The sequence below is a fragment of the Hemicordylus capensis genome, chromosome 1 (assembly GCF_027244095.1).
Source record: "Hemicordylus capensis ecotype Gifberg chromosome 1, rHemCap1.1.pri, whole genome shotgun sequence".
In the NCBI taxonomy this organism is placed as follows: Eukaryota; Metazoa; Chordata; class Lepidosauria; order Squamata; family Cordylidae; genus Hemicordylus; species Hemicordylus capensis.
The window spans coordinates 369,981,112-369,996,135 of NC_069657.1; the positions used below are offsets into that span (position 1 = coordinate 369,981,112).

A 15,024-nucleotide genomic window follows, 5' to 3' on the forward strand; every position below is an offset into this window, starting at 1 on the left:
TTTTTAAAGGGAGGGAACTGCATTTTGTAAACCCGTGGCTCTCCTGTCCTCAGAGGCCTGCAGCTGTCCTGGGGGGCCTCCCTAGCAGTCCCCCTCTGTGCCCTCCACCACCGAGCTGCTCTCTTTCCTTTGTGCCACCACATGCACAGCAGGGGTGGTGGTAGCTGAGTGGGCCTCCTCCGCACTGCCAGTGGTGGCGGCTAAGCCATTGGTCCCACGGGGCTGGTGAGCCTGTCCAGGCCTGCTGGAGGCCTGAGCACAGGCAAGTGGATCCCACACACCTGCGCAGTGTGAGTCTTGAGCATCGCAACACTCGAGACTTACATTGTGCAGGCACACGGGAGCCACTTGCGTGTGTTCAGGCCTCCAGCAGGCCCAGACAGACAGGCCCACCACCTGGCAGGACCAGTGACTTAGCCACCACCGCTGGCAGCACGGAGGAGGCCTGCTCATCTCCCACCTCCCAGCCGCACACATGGCGGCTCAAAGGAAAGAGAGCGGTGTGGGCGTGGATGCGGGGTTAGGCGTGGCGGGAGGGGCAGAGAAGCCCACCAAGACATTTGGAGGCCCCCTCCTGTTGCTGAGGACTGGACTCCGTCTCTGAAGTCCAGTCCAAAGAGTGCTGCTGATTGATTACTTGGCTCCACCAGTTTTGAAAGACTGAATGTAGAGGCAAATTACTACTTTGAACAACTCCACCATATCACACTGTTTTGATGGCCACATCCACAAACAATTCTCCTGCCTTACTAATTTATCTGGGAAAGAGTTATGTTTTCACTGGCAATGTGCCAGCCATATTTGCAACTATTTTCTCCCTCCAATATTTCAAAGCTAGTTCAGTCAAGACTTACAGCTTTATGTGGCTGATAGCAAATAAGAGGTTCCGTCTCCAAAAGTAAGTGAACCAGTTACAATGCTCCTCCAACAAGCCAGAGCTTTGCTAGTGTTTCTTTTTGTCTTGGAATTCCCCAGCACAGCCAAGCAAAAGTTAGGGACAGCTTATTTCTTTAGAACAAAATACCATGATGGATCCAATTCAATCTGTCATATATCAACACATCAGATAGCTGCCCTTTTTGTTATGATAGCATCACTTCTCTGTGGCAAGGAAAGTTCCTAACTTTTTGGCAGTGGTTTTTCCATGGCTGCAGAGCGCCATGGGTGCTGATGGCCAGTATTGTCTCACACATGAAAATCCCACAATGTTCTTGTTTTATTGTATTTTGTATTGACAGGCTTGAGGGAGGACTAGGCCTCAATAAGAGTAACTACTTGGAGGGTGGGTTGCTCTAAACAAAGAAGAAAGCCCAGGAGAATCAAATCCCTATAGCCCAATCAAGAGTGAGCAGCAGAGTTTACTGGACAACAGCTCATAGAGGAGATGAGGAGGGGTGTGTTATTCAGTTCTTCCTTGGAGGCTTTAAAGGAAGGTCGGATCAGCAACTACTGTAGGAAAAAGGGAAACTACCAGCCTTGGGCTGGGAATCAATTTTAAGTTCCTTACCTAGACGTAAGTAAGAAGGATAGGGACCAGTTTACTAGATGCATCAGGGAACTTGTTTAAGTGCTTGGATCTGACTGCATGGTTTTTGTAGTTCCTGGGGAAGGGTTTTACTTGAATGGAAGCAGCGATTATTGATGTCTCTATAGTTTTCCTTATCATCCACTTATTAATAAATCCTTCCTGTTGTTACAGAGTATCACTCCTTATTGGGTCCTGCCCTAGTCTTGAAGGCCAACGACTGCTCAAGCCTTTCTAGTTTTCCACTTTGCTCTCCCAGAATATTCCCTTAGAAGAGTGAATCTGCTCAAATAAAAAGTGGATGGTGGCAGCTCACCTGGGATTCCTCGCAGCTAGAGGAGAGATTTTTTATTCCCCAAAACCTTTTTGATCGTTACATAGTTATTATAACATAGTTGTTTGAAGTACCTGAGTAGGTATGATTTTCATCATCATCTAATATTTGTGAAAGTGACCTAAGTATACTGTACAAGGTTCTGAACTTGGATAAAGGTATACTGGCTCCTATCCCCAAGCTCACAATCTAAACTAGGGCTGGGACTGAGGTATTCAACCCCAGTATTTCTCTGGAATTCTGGGCTTTTTAAAAAAGGGTTGTTGGGGGCAGTGGCATAGCAACATTGGCAGTGGGCTGTGCTCACATTTTTTTTGGCAGGCCAACCCACTCATCTATTGCTTCCCCCCATGTCACCTGCTGCCTCTTCCCCTGGGCTCCATCCTCACCCCACCTCTGCGGCACCTCCACTAAGCCCACAGCAGCTGCAGTCAGCATACTAAGATTTGCCAATTGTGGCTCAGTAGAATGACACCACGGCCTGGCATCTGTCAATGGGCTGTGACATCATTATTTCATACCATGGCCAGCAAACCTTAGCAAGCAAGCAAGCCATGGTTGCTGTGGGCTTAGTGAAGTCACCATGCAGGTGGCAGGTGGGCATGAGGCCTAGAGACAGAGACAGCAGGTGAGCAACACTCAGTAGCCCCTCTTCTCAGGAGGCCCAGAGTTAATGTTAAGGGAATTTTTCTGCCCAATTATTGTTCCAACACTGGTTGGAGATTAGAAATCCCTGATACTTACATGGGGGAACTTACAAAATTTTGTCTAAATTTAAAGGTGATATGAGGTGCTCACCTAAGGTACCAACATAGAAAACTTCTCTTCCTTTTAAATGCCATACTTATTTCTTACAATTTCTTTCTTGCCAAGAGTCATTTCTATAGAATCAGAAAATCAACCTTAGCCTAACAAGAAAAAATAGTCTGCACCTTTAGCCAAGTGTTTACATCTAGCGGCTTTGTTAAATTCATGATCTAGGAATACTTCATGGATAATAAAAATATTCCAGAGTAATAAGTGGTCAACAAGTACAATGATAGAGTATGTTGACCTACTTGATGACACCTCTTCCTTCCTTCAACTCTTTCCTTGAAACTTCTTTCAAGAAGTCTTTGACATAATCCCTTTTAACTGAATAAAGCTGAAGTGTATATTGTATTTTGTATTTTCTTTTTTCCCCTTTTGGTCTGTCATGATTTAATGTGTTATGTGTTTTTATTTCATGTTTTAAAGCTGTGTTGTGAGCTGCCCAGAGAACAATTTGTTATGAGACAGCTAACAAAGTTGTTTATTATTAATTATTATTATTATTAGTAGTAGTAGTAGTAGTAGTAGTAGTAGTAGTAGTAGTAATAGCAGCAGCAGCACCTGTTTGCATTAATCTCATTTTATCCTTGCTGCTTATTTTTCCCCTGCTGCCAAAATTTAGGTTGTAAGTTTTTTCAGGAAGGTGTTGATACCAGTCAAGCTTATTTTACCCAGTTCCCAGGAGCCTCTTTGTTTGTAGTTGCATCCCCAGGCTTGGAGATTGCACTTTGGATATGCTCAGGAGCTGCACCACAATGCGAGCTCTTAGTTTATTATAACTGAGAGCTCACATGGGGACAGGTCACTTAGTTGGCAGTGGGCTAGTTGTGCCTAGATTTGGCTGCAAACATAGCAAATTGGAACAGGGATCCAGATGCACGCCCCCTACCTATACTGGCGACCCCAGCTAAGTAGACTCCAGAGTTAACTATAGTGAGCTAACTGGCATCCAAGGCCACTCTGAATTTAGAGTGAACCACCTCGCTCCCCTCCCCCCTTTCACAGGAGATAACAACACACTAAGGAGCCGATTATGCCATTCTGCAGGAAGAAAGGCGATAAGATAGCGAAGTAATGTTCTCTCCATCACAAAGGAGATGAGTCAGTGATGTAGACCTAGCGGTGTACCCATTGAAATTATTGATAGGATTACTGGAGAGCCCATACCAGCACAGATATCCTTTCATCCACCTTCATACTCTTGCAATAGGCAAACCCCACACTGTAATACCCCAAAAGAACAATCAGACACAATGCATTTCATGTGGGTCCATCCTGAGGCTTCTAATCAGCAAGGAAGGACAGCAGGAATGTGCCCCCAAGGCACATTTCGGGATATAAGTATCCCCAGTTCCATGACCCAGTGTGTTCCCTCATGCCTTTTACTTGGGATTCCACTGCAACAAGCACTCTCTTGTGCTCCTTTGGTCTTGCCACCTGGGACTCCAACAAGCAATCTTCGTGCCCCCTTGTATGCCATGCATTGGACTCCATCCTGTGCTCTCTTGCACCCTGAAAAGAGCTTGGAATTGCTACCTGGATTGGCCCATGTGCCAATCCATCCAGCTTGCCTCGCACCCATAGGAACAATTCTGCTTCCCCCGCCACACTGAAGGAGTGAGATTCTGCAGCCAAGAAGCCCCACAGTCCAGATCAGGTGAAGGTGAATGCTTGCCCCACTCTTGGATTCCCCATCTATCTCTTTCCTAAATCCAAGCTACCCCCATCTCTATCTCAAGCCTCTTTCTCTGGCCCGCCTAGGAACTTACACAATTAGATTTCAAGCTAAAACGCCTCATTGCAGTTGGTTTATTTAGAAATGCACTTTACTACTCTTTACGCCTCATAGTAGTAATTTTATCTAGAAACTTATTTTATTTGCTTTAATCTCACAATTCTCCTTTCTGTATCCCCCTCCCTCAAATAAATCCTTATTTTGATTTTGAAACCATATCTGGCACAATCCAGTCATTTCTTGAGTCCAAATGTTTGCACAAATTAAAACTGATGGAGCTGACCCCCTTTAAGAGCTAACTTCCCCCCACGAACATTGTTCCCCCCTGAACACTGGGGTGCTGACCAAACACCCCAGGGCCAGTCCCATTAACAGTGGGGTCCTGGCCTACCTTTTCCATATATCACTCTGCAAAAGTACCATATAGACTTAGGACATTATATAAAACAAAAATATGAAGTTAATATATATTTGACTGTTATGACACACACACCCCTTAGCAAGTAACTTTTACTGGATTCTAATGAAACCTCATAAAGCAAAAGCATTTTTTAGACATCAGTACATTCCAATCTCTAGAAACTCTTTTACATTATTAATGTAATAAATTTTTGTGTGGGTACGTGTGCATGTTTCTGTATGTAACTAACTAAAATCTGTTATGAGTCCTAAGAGGAAAGTAAACAAATGTCATTTCCCTGTCAATCTTTCTCCATTAAGCTACCTTAAAGAAACACAGAATTCAAATATCAGTATTATCACCAATACATAAATTAAAACAATGCTCTTGCCTCTCCCTTTAATCACAGTGGCTGACATCCAGAATAAGTTGCTCAATAGTACTCATCAGGAGTAAAATCTAAACGCTAAAGGACTATTTGCACTTGTACTCCTATGCAAGAGAACTTATACTTCTGAGTGCTGCCTGTGCTCTGGAATCACTCTGCTTGTGCGAAAACATGCAGGGATGACTCTAGAACAACTAGTTTGGGGGAGCAAAAGGGTTCCAAACAACATTATTAAGGGAGCAAGGATTTTGCTATGCATTAAATATGTATATAGGTATGGTAATTAATATTAGTTTATTTACCTTATTAATGATGTTTCCTTGACATCTTCAAACTTATTCAGAAAATGGCCAGATTTGTCTTAGAAAATAGTGAGCCCTTCCTCATTATAAGTGAGCAGTGCCTGAGGGCGGGTGGTGAGGAGGCTACTTAAACTTTCCTTCCACGCAGACAACCGCTCCTCCATTGCTGGACATGCTCCCTACGCACTCAGAGGATCTTCCACTGGCCCAGGAAGCGCAGAGGGTCAGGGACCAGGACGTGTCATCCTGGACCCGGGAAATCACATAATACACTGTGCAAGTGCACAGTGCATTGTGGGGATCCCCGCAGTGACAGGCAGGTGCCTGTCACTGCTATAGTGTCAGCTAAAAGCAGCCGGCACTGCACACGATCGAGAAAATAGGGCGAAGCGAGCACTCGCTCCTTTAACCTCGTTTAGGAGGCTGGCTCGCCACCCAAGTGCTGCTGGGATCCGGTGTGATCCGAACAGTCCTCATGCACGCCCAAGCCCGGCTGCCTTAGCTCAGTCTTGCCTGCATGTGTGAACAGCCTTACTGACTTATTTGATTCGGCCAAACCTCCCTATATCAGTTTCACCTTTTAATTTGCATTACTGAAATTAATGAACTTTTGCACGATATTCTAATTTTTCGAGTTTCACCTGTATGCTATGCTCTCATTCTGCCATCAAGACTTTTGTTTAATTTTGCTTTGTCTCAGTGGTCTTTGGTATGGTTAAAGAATTGGTTATATACAACATTACAAACACTGAGTTATAGACAACATAACCAAACATACTAATGTGTTGTGAGAAACTTAAAACACATGTGATAGCCATCAAAATAAAAAAGGAAAGTACTGGATGCAGGTGTATGTTGCATGCTACTGGTGCATGTTGCATGCAGATCTGAAGGAAGCAACAATGTAGAACGTATGGCACAAGGCTTTGGAAAAAATCCCTGTCTGACATGGTCAGTGTTGAGCTGCTCAGAATAAAATGACGAAGCACCCCTCTTGCCTCATTATTCATTCCAAATGTGATATGTAGATCATTAAGTGAGGCACTAATTTGTTCCTAAACTGCACTCATTCATCATTAGTTGGCAGCAAGAGGTTAATCAAGCCAGTTGCAAAAGTTGGTGCCTCTCTTGTGATTTGTACACTTTCTGCACAAGTTGTAAAATCATCAAAAGTTACTTTAGTTGTTCAATCACCATTATGTTATATATGCATTTGCAATATTTTTAAATGATAATTCATCATTGCTGGAGAACTCACCATCACATTCAGTGCAGAATAGTGGTCATGTACCACTCGTACCATTTTATAACCTAATGCATCAAGACAGTGGTGAGAGGAACTCTGTGAATGCTTTTCTCATCCACTTCTCTGGTGATAGAAACTCTGAGGATGGAGATTTCAGGACCTACCCATGATAATCTTATTCCTAAAAAAATAAGAATAGCCCTGCTGGAATAGGCCCAAGGCCTATCTAGTCCAGCATCCTGTTTCACACAGTGGCCCATTAGATCCCTCCGTGAAGCACACAGGCAAGAGGCAAGGGCATGCCCTCTCTCCTGCTTTTGCTCTCCTCCAACTGGTATTTAGCAACATCTTGCCTCCAAGGCTGGAGGTGGCCTATAGCCATCAGACTAGTATGCATTGATAGACCTGACCTCCACGGATTTGTCTAAGCCCCTTTTAAAGCCATCCAAGCTAGTGGCCATCACCACATCCCGTGATAGAGAATTCAATAGATTAATTATGTGCTGTGTGAAAGAGTACTTCCTTTTGTTGGTCCTAAATTTCCTGGTCTTCAGTTTCATGGGATGACTCCTGGTTCTAGTGTTGTGAGAGAGGGAGAAAAATTTCTCTCTGTCCACTCTCTCTACTCCTTGCATGATTTTATGGTCACCACTTTTCCTAACTAAAAAGCCCAGATGCTGTAGCCTTGCCTCATAAGGAAGGTGCTCCAGGCCTTTGAACATCTTGGTTGCCCTCTTTTGCGCCTTTTCCAGTTCTACAATGTCCTTCTTAAGATACGGTGACCAGAACTATGTTCAGTACTCCAGATGTGGCTGTATCATAGATTTGTATAAAGGCATTACATTATTAGCATTTTTCCCATCCCCTTCCTAATTATCCCTAGCCTGGGGTTTGCCTTTTCACAGCTTCTGTGCACTATTTGCACTTTCAATGAGCTGTCCACCATACCGTCCAGATCCCTCTCCTGGTCAGGCACTCTCAGCACAGATCCCATCAGTGTATATGTGAAGTTGGGAGAGGGGAGGTTGCCCTCAAATGCATAACTGTTGCATATGTTGTTCCACAACATATGAAAAGAACTATGTTTTTCCACAACAGTTCATACAGATATTGGTTTTAATGTTCATTCTGAGACTTGACTGTAATTATTAGGCCTGTGCACAATGGAAAATATCAGATCAGATCCAATAAGTATTGGAATCAGATTTTGGGATCCTTGCAAATATTGAATATGGTAAAGTCCCCATGTATGTCTATGAGAAAAGATTTTTAAAAATCAGGAACTGGAAATGGTTTAGCAGGGTGCTCTGGCATTTGGCACACATGTAGTTCAGGATGACAGGACTCTGCGTATTGAATTTTAAATAAATCAGCCCATCCATTTATATTCTTCTTACTCTTATTCTTCTTTGTTTGATAAGCTGTTCTTGCACAAGAACACCTTAGCAAACCTAAATTATATATTTAAAAAGCTTTGGGGTACAATAATCTCAGTTGCTGCTATTTGAGAGGAGAGGCTGTCCTAGTCTCCAGAACATGGGTAAATGTGTGGGCAGGCAGATGGTAGAACATTGCAGCCATTTTTCAAACAGCCATCAAAAAAAAATTGTTCTAACTCCCGAAAAATGCTGCCATTTGTATTCCAACATGGTTTTGTCTTCCAATATTCTGATATTTTCCCCAATATTTTATTTGATATAAGGATAGAAAGTCTGATCATTCTGATCTGATATAGGCTTCTAAATATTGGATTGGAATTATTTCCAATATATCCGATATCCCAGATATTCTTTCAATATCCTCATCAGATATATCCGACTGCACAGGCCTAGTAGCCGACCAGCTCCAGGCAGTTTTGGAGGAAATTGATTATCTAAACCCATTTCAAACTGACCCCAAGCTGGCTATGGGGTCGAGACAGCCTTGATCAGCCTGATGGATGACCTTTACCGAGAAATTGACAGAGGGAGTGTGACTCTGCTTCTTTTGGATCTCTTGGCAGCATTCAATACCATCAATCATGATATCCTTTTGGATCACCTGGGGGAGTTTGGGGTAGGGGGCACTGCTTTGCAGTGGCTAGGAACATAGGGACATAGGAAGCTGCCATATACCGAGTCAGACCTTTGGTCTATATAGCTCAGTATTGTCTTCGCAGACTGGCAGCAGCTTCTCCAAGGTTGCAGGTAGGAATCTCTCTCAGCCCTATCTTGGAGAAGCCAGGCAGGGAATTTGAAACCTTCTGCTCTTCCCAGAGTGGCTCCATCCCCTGAGGGGAATATCTGGCAGTGCTCACATTTCTAGCCTCCCATTCATATGCAACCAGGGCAGACCCTGCTTAGCTAAGGGGACAAGTCATACTTGCTACCACAAGATCACTCCTACTTCTCAGGTAGATTCCAGATGGTGGAGCTTGGCTCCTTAAAACAGGAGATGTTATAAGGAGTCCCTCAGGGATCCATTCTGTCACCAATGCTTTTTAATATCTACATGAAACCACTGGGTGAAGTCATCAGGAGATTTGGTGCAGGGTGTTATCAGTATGCTGATGACACCCAAATCTATTTCTCCTTGTCATTTTCATCATGAGGAAATGGCATTCATTCCTTAAATGCCTGCCTACAGGCAGTAATGGGCTGGATGAGGGATAACAAATTGAAATCTAATCCAAGCAAGATGGAGGTGCTCATTGTAGGAGTTTAGAATTTGAGGGATGAGTTAGATCTTCCTGTGCTGGATGGGTTACATTCCCCCAGAAGGAACAGGTACGCAGTTTAAAAGTACTCTTGGACCCAGGCCTCACACTAGTATCTCAGGTGGAGACTATGGCCAGGAGTGCTTTCTATCAGCTTTGGCGGAATTGACAGCTGTAACCATTCCTTGAAGAGGATGACCTCAGAACAGTGGTGCATCAGGTGGTAACCTCCAGGCTTGACTATTGCAATGTGCTCTACATGAGGCTGCCTTTGTACATAGTTCGGAAACTTTAGTTAGCTCAAAATGCGGCAGCCAAACTGGTCTCTGGGGTAACCCAGAGAGACCATATTATGCCTGTTTTGAAACAGCTACACTGGCTGCCAATATGTTTCTGGGCAAAACACACAGTGCTGGTTATTACTTTTAAAGCCTGGAATGGCTTAGGTCTGCATTCCCTTAGAGAGCACCTTCTTCTGCACGATCCCCACCGCACATTAAGGTCACCTGAGAAGATCCTCCAGTACATCTGGTGGTGACTCAGATGTGTTCCTTCTCTGTAGCTGCTCCTGGGCTGTGGAATGTATCCCTGGCAGCGATCTGTAGCTTGAGCTCATTGTTGGCCTTCAAGAGAGCCCTTACAATCTATCTGTTTGGCGTGGCCTTCTAGGATTTTTAAACTGTTTAAAATGTTTTAATTGTTAATTGTTTTAAACTAAATTGTTTTGTAACAATTTTTTTAAATGACTGATTTGCGGGTTTTATTTTTGCTGCTGTGCACCACCCGAAGCTGTTTGGATGGGGTGGTATATTAATGTAATAAATGAATGAATGAATGAATGAATATTAAGTATGTGGTTAGATCTGGAGAAGAGTAAGAGTTGAATCTTCTGTACAGCACTATTTTTATTAAAATTTATATACTACTTTTCAACAAAAAGGCTCTCAAAGCAGTTTACATAGACAAAGAAATAAGATTGTTTCCTGTCCAAAATGTACAATAATCTACAAAGGCACACAAGCAGACACCAGCAAAAGCCACTGGAAAATCACTGTGCTAGGGTTGGATGCAACCCATCACCTACAGTCTGAGATTCTTCCTCAAGCAGTCTAGAAAGGATACATCACTAAATAATCTGAATATTTAGGGGCTCAAGACTCTGAATGAATCCATCTTGAGTCTTCTGGTATAAATGCATCAAACGCAGTTTTGAGTATGCAAGAATGGAATTTTGTAGCTGGTCTTGCATAACGTGACTTGAGTATGCAGAAGTTATCCCACAATTGGGGTGGTGAGAAGCACGAAGAGACAGAGGAGAGAAAGAGAGGAGGAGAGAAGCTGTGCAGCATCAACTTAGCCACCGGTGTGTCCTCTTGGTGGAGTTTGAGAGCTGTCCTGTTGTTTGCGAAGCAGGGGGGAAATCTATTTTCTCTACCTTACCCGCCCCCACTCCCCATGCTGGTGACAAACACCAGCAGATAACCCCAATTTCTGCTGCAGAGCAAATAAATACAATGCAAAGGGGGTTTGTCCCCCTGCATTACATGCCCCCCATGTCTGCCTTGCCGCTGCCCCCTTTTCGCAGCATGGGCCATGTGTCAGAGGAGAGCACCAATGAAAGAATAGATGCTGCTACGACTGTTTGCAGTTGTTTGCTCAGCGTCACATGAATAGTTCCTGCCCCTTGCTGAGAAGAATAATCTGAGATGGAAATCTTCCGCCAGGATAAATGGCGAGAGGTTCTTCCAGGGTTTTTAAAAAGTGATTTTCAATGTTTTTGAGGTGCATTCACGACCAAGGTTCCCCATACCCCTTGATTCCCATTGTCTTGCCAGCCACAATTTTGCCAACCGCAGGGTTTTTGTGAGAAAAGAACCCTCACGGTTGGCAAGAGGTGACTGTATTTTATCTCACAACTAGTCAATCCCTTTTGCAAAGCTTTGCAGTGGGTTAATAAGTCAGGAATGGGTATGTGATGAAGGTATTGCAAAACTATTTAGCCTGATTCCCATGGTTGAAAAAATTCGAGACATATCTTAGTACCATACTGCTCATGTGAATTAGTCATGAGACAATCCTGCTGCAACGTAATCCGATCACCAGATCCTTCAGAGCTGTCCTCATACAACTGACACTTCAAACCCACTGGGATATTTTCATATATATCTGTATGAGTGATAATGCTACAAATGGTGTCACCATTTCCAAGCAAAGGAGTACTTATGTGTGAGAGCATTTATACAAATATTAACTAGAGTATATTACAGAGATTTCCAACCTCATGGTTGAATATCTCTTTTAAAAGGAACAAATAAAAACACCATGAGGCGGGGGCTGTTGGAGAATTAAATCTATAAATGCTTGCTTATTTAGTAGGGTTGTGCGTTTTGTATTTTTTCTGTTAAATTAATGAAGTTACCCATCTTTCAGATTTTCCTTGAAGGGTATAATGGAGGTTTCTGCAGTCCCATAACTCCACTTGAGGGGCACTGGGGTGGCCCAGAGCAAGTGGCAGTGTAGTGCACATAGGGTGCCAACCAACCACATGGGTTGCCAACCCATGAAGTACAGGGTTTTGTTGTTCTAGAGGTGTTCTGAGAGTAGATTCTCTGGTAGCATATGAGAGTGGATTCATGGTTTTTCATTAAAAATCTCATTTGCTACCAGAGAATCTAAACTCAACACCTCAGAAATAACAAAGCCCAGTACCCCAATGGGTTAGCAATCCAGGGGGGTGGTTGGCACCCTCTGTGCACTACACCACCACTCACTTCGGGCCATCCCAGTGCCCCCCAGGTGGAGTTATGGGGCTGCTGAAACCTCCATTATTCCCTATGGGGGAAAATCTTAAAGACGCGTAAACCTCAAAAATTCCTAAGAAACCAGCCCTTTGCCCTATTTGGAATTTGTGTGCACCACCGTTGGGGCACTGCCATGCAACTCACTGTTTTGCCCCTGAAGCCCCACATAAACAAGTTGAAAGAGTGAAGAGAATGATGAACAACAATGACACTTAATTTTTTGGAACAGTTATTTGAGAATTTTGCAGCAGGTGGGAGCCTGTCCCTGTGGCACTAGCACAGCAGCACAACCCATTTGTGGATTCAAGCAATCTTTCAATAAAAACACTCCCTCCCCATGGAACAGTGACCACAGGTCATTTGAGATAGCAAGATAGACCAATGAGCCAGCATAGTGTAGTGGTTAGAGTGCTGGACTAGGACCGGGGAGACCCAAGTTCAAATGCCCGTTCAGCCATGATACTAGCTGGGTGACTCTGGGTCATTCACTTCTCTCAGCCTAACCTACTTCACAGGGTTTTTGTGAGGAGAAACCTAAGTATGTAGTACACTGCTCTGGGCTCCTTGGAGGAAGAGCGGGATATAAAATGTAATAAAATAAAATAAAACTGCCTTGGTACTATGGAACAGCTTCAAATGTTCATTTAACTGAATGGGAGTGAGCTGTAGCCCAAACAAATCAGCCTACTGTTCAGAATTGTTGAGATTTATCATCACTGCATTTAAGAAAGTGCAAAACCATGGATCATGGTTACAAGAAAGAGAGAAGCAACTAAGATTCCTGGGGATGTCAATAGATTGACAGGGGTATTCCCCACCCCACCCCTCCTTTTGTCTCCTGTAGTCTCATGTCGATGACCTGTCCCTGCAATGGCAAAAGTTGTGAACCAATGGCTTAGACATCATGTCACACCAAATTACATTGTGGCCCTAATTACATTAGACTGCTCAACTTGGGCAAAAAAACTTAGACACCATTATAACTCATAAAAATCAGAAGAAAAACTAAATAGCTCTTCAAAAGACCTCCGAACAAGTCAAGAGATTCTTTCTAAACCTTTGGAAAGAAAAACCTGTGTAATTTCAGAACTTTCCTAACCAGCTTCTCAAAAAGCTTCTCCACACAATTTATACCATGACTTTTAGCAAGAGCTTTGGAATTGCATTGAGCTCCCAAAGATATTTGGGTATTTCTGTCTCAAAATGCTGCCTTTCAATCCCTTTGCAAGGTCAGTTTGCATTTCAATCACACTGAATACAACACTTAACTAAACTATTCATGCTCAACAGTTTTTGCATATCTTATCTTCTGCTAATCACTCAGTGCCTCAGCTGGAGTGGAGAGAGTCAGAGAAGTCAATTTGAATTGTAATGCTTTTCCGAAGAACAAAGCATTCTGTCCAAAACACAGTCATTTCGATTTGGAAACAAAAATCTCTGTTTTCAAATTCTTGATTTTGTTTTGGTTACAAAACCTCCCTACCGTTTCGTACCCGAATCAAAATGCATAAGCCTATTATTTACTAAATTTCTACCTTACCTTTTTATAGAGTATGCTCAAAATGGTTTATAATAAGCATAAAAATAATTTAAACAAACAGATGTAGAACATCACACTAAAACAATCAAAAACAAAACATAGAGAAATATATAGCTATTGGCAAAAACACACAAGCAGAAAGCAAACCAAATGCTTGTCTAAAGGGGGAAAGTCTTAATTTGGAAGAAGAAAACCAAAAAAGACAGGGCAAAAGATATCTCATTGGGTAGGAAGTTCAACAAATTGGGTGCTATTACAAAGAAGGCAATTTCATGTGTTGCTCACCCACAATGGGGAAGAACTGCTTTGAGGCCTAGAATCACTCTTTCAAGGTCTTGATTCCCTTTGGCAATCTGGGCTGAAGTCCTTTTCAAGTGAGTATGTAACCAGGCAGTCCAGGCATGCTCTTTCACAACATCTGGGTGCGAAACTGATATCCCCTTACACAACACTTTTATGAAATAATGGCAGTTTATTATAGTGAAGCACAAACATATGTGGTACATAACATTATAAAGGATTACTTAAGCAGATGCTCTTCTTCAGTTCTTTGCTTGATTGAGCAAGGCTCAAGATTTAAATCCCCCAAAATCTTTTGTTTAGATCATTTCAAAGAGCTCAAGATGGCACTGGCCACATAGTCCCTGGGCTCTCCAGAGCTGCCTATCTATCTCCTACACAGCCATCAGTAGAATTCTACACAAATTAAGAGGAGAGAACTATGGTCCTGCCTACTTCAACCTTAACATATTCCATTTGATAAGAAGATGATACCTCCACCATCCCTGGGCCATGTAGAGCTGGGCAAGTGCTGAATGACATCATGCACCAGAGCTGGGTAACCACATCTCTGCTAGGCAACAAACTCATTAACATTTAAATTGAGATTCCCAGGCAGGCAGGCAGGCAGGAAGATTAGACAGAATACACAAACTTGTTCCCTGTGTGTGACAGTCGGGATTAAACAAAGGAAATTAAACACACACACACACACACACACACGTACAACTGGCTGCTCTGCAAACTTTGCTTGCTCCCAAATGGTGTCTGGGTATTCTAAAATGGCAGTAACCATGCCAAGGAGACTTGGGCTTATTACAGCATGCTCTAGTTAAGTGGAATGTATTCTGCATCAGTAAAAAGATCTTGGCTAAAGGAAATTTGAAAAGAGTGCTATATTTCTCAATTTTCTTTTGCATATGGTCTACCAGAAGAAGAAGAAGAAGTCAGAAAGAATTGCAATTTTGC

The 15,024-nt window shown here is 43.0% G+C and overlaps 1 protein-coding gene across 16 annotated transcripts in view; it reads right to left on the reverse strand.

Annotated features, from left to right (window-relative positions):
• Positions 1-15,024, reverse strand: part of PRKN (parkin RBR E3 ubiquitin protein ligase) — a 1,235,051-nt gene that overhangs the window by 854,023 nt on the left and 366,004 nt on the right. The gene's annotated exons all lie outside the window — the stretch shown is intronic.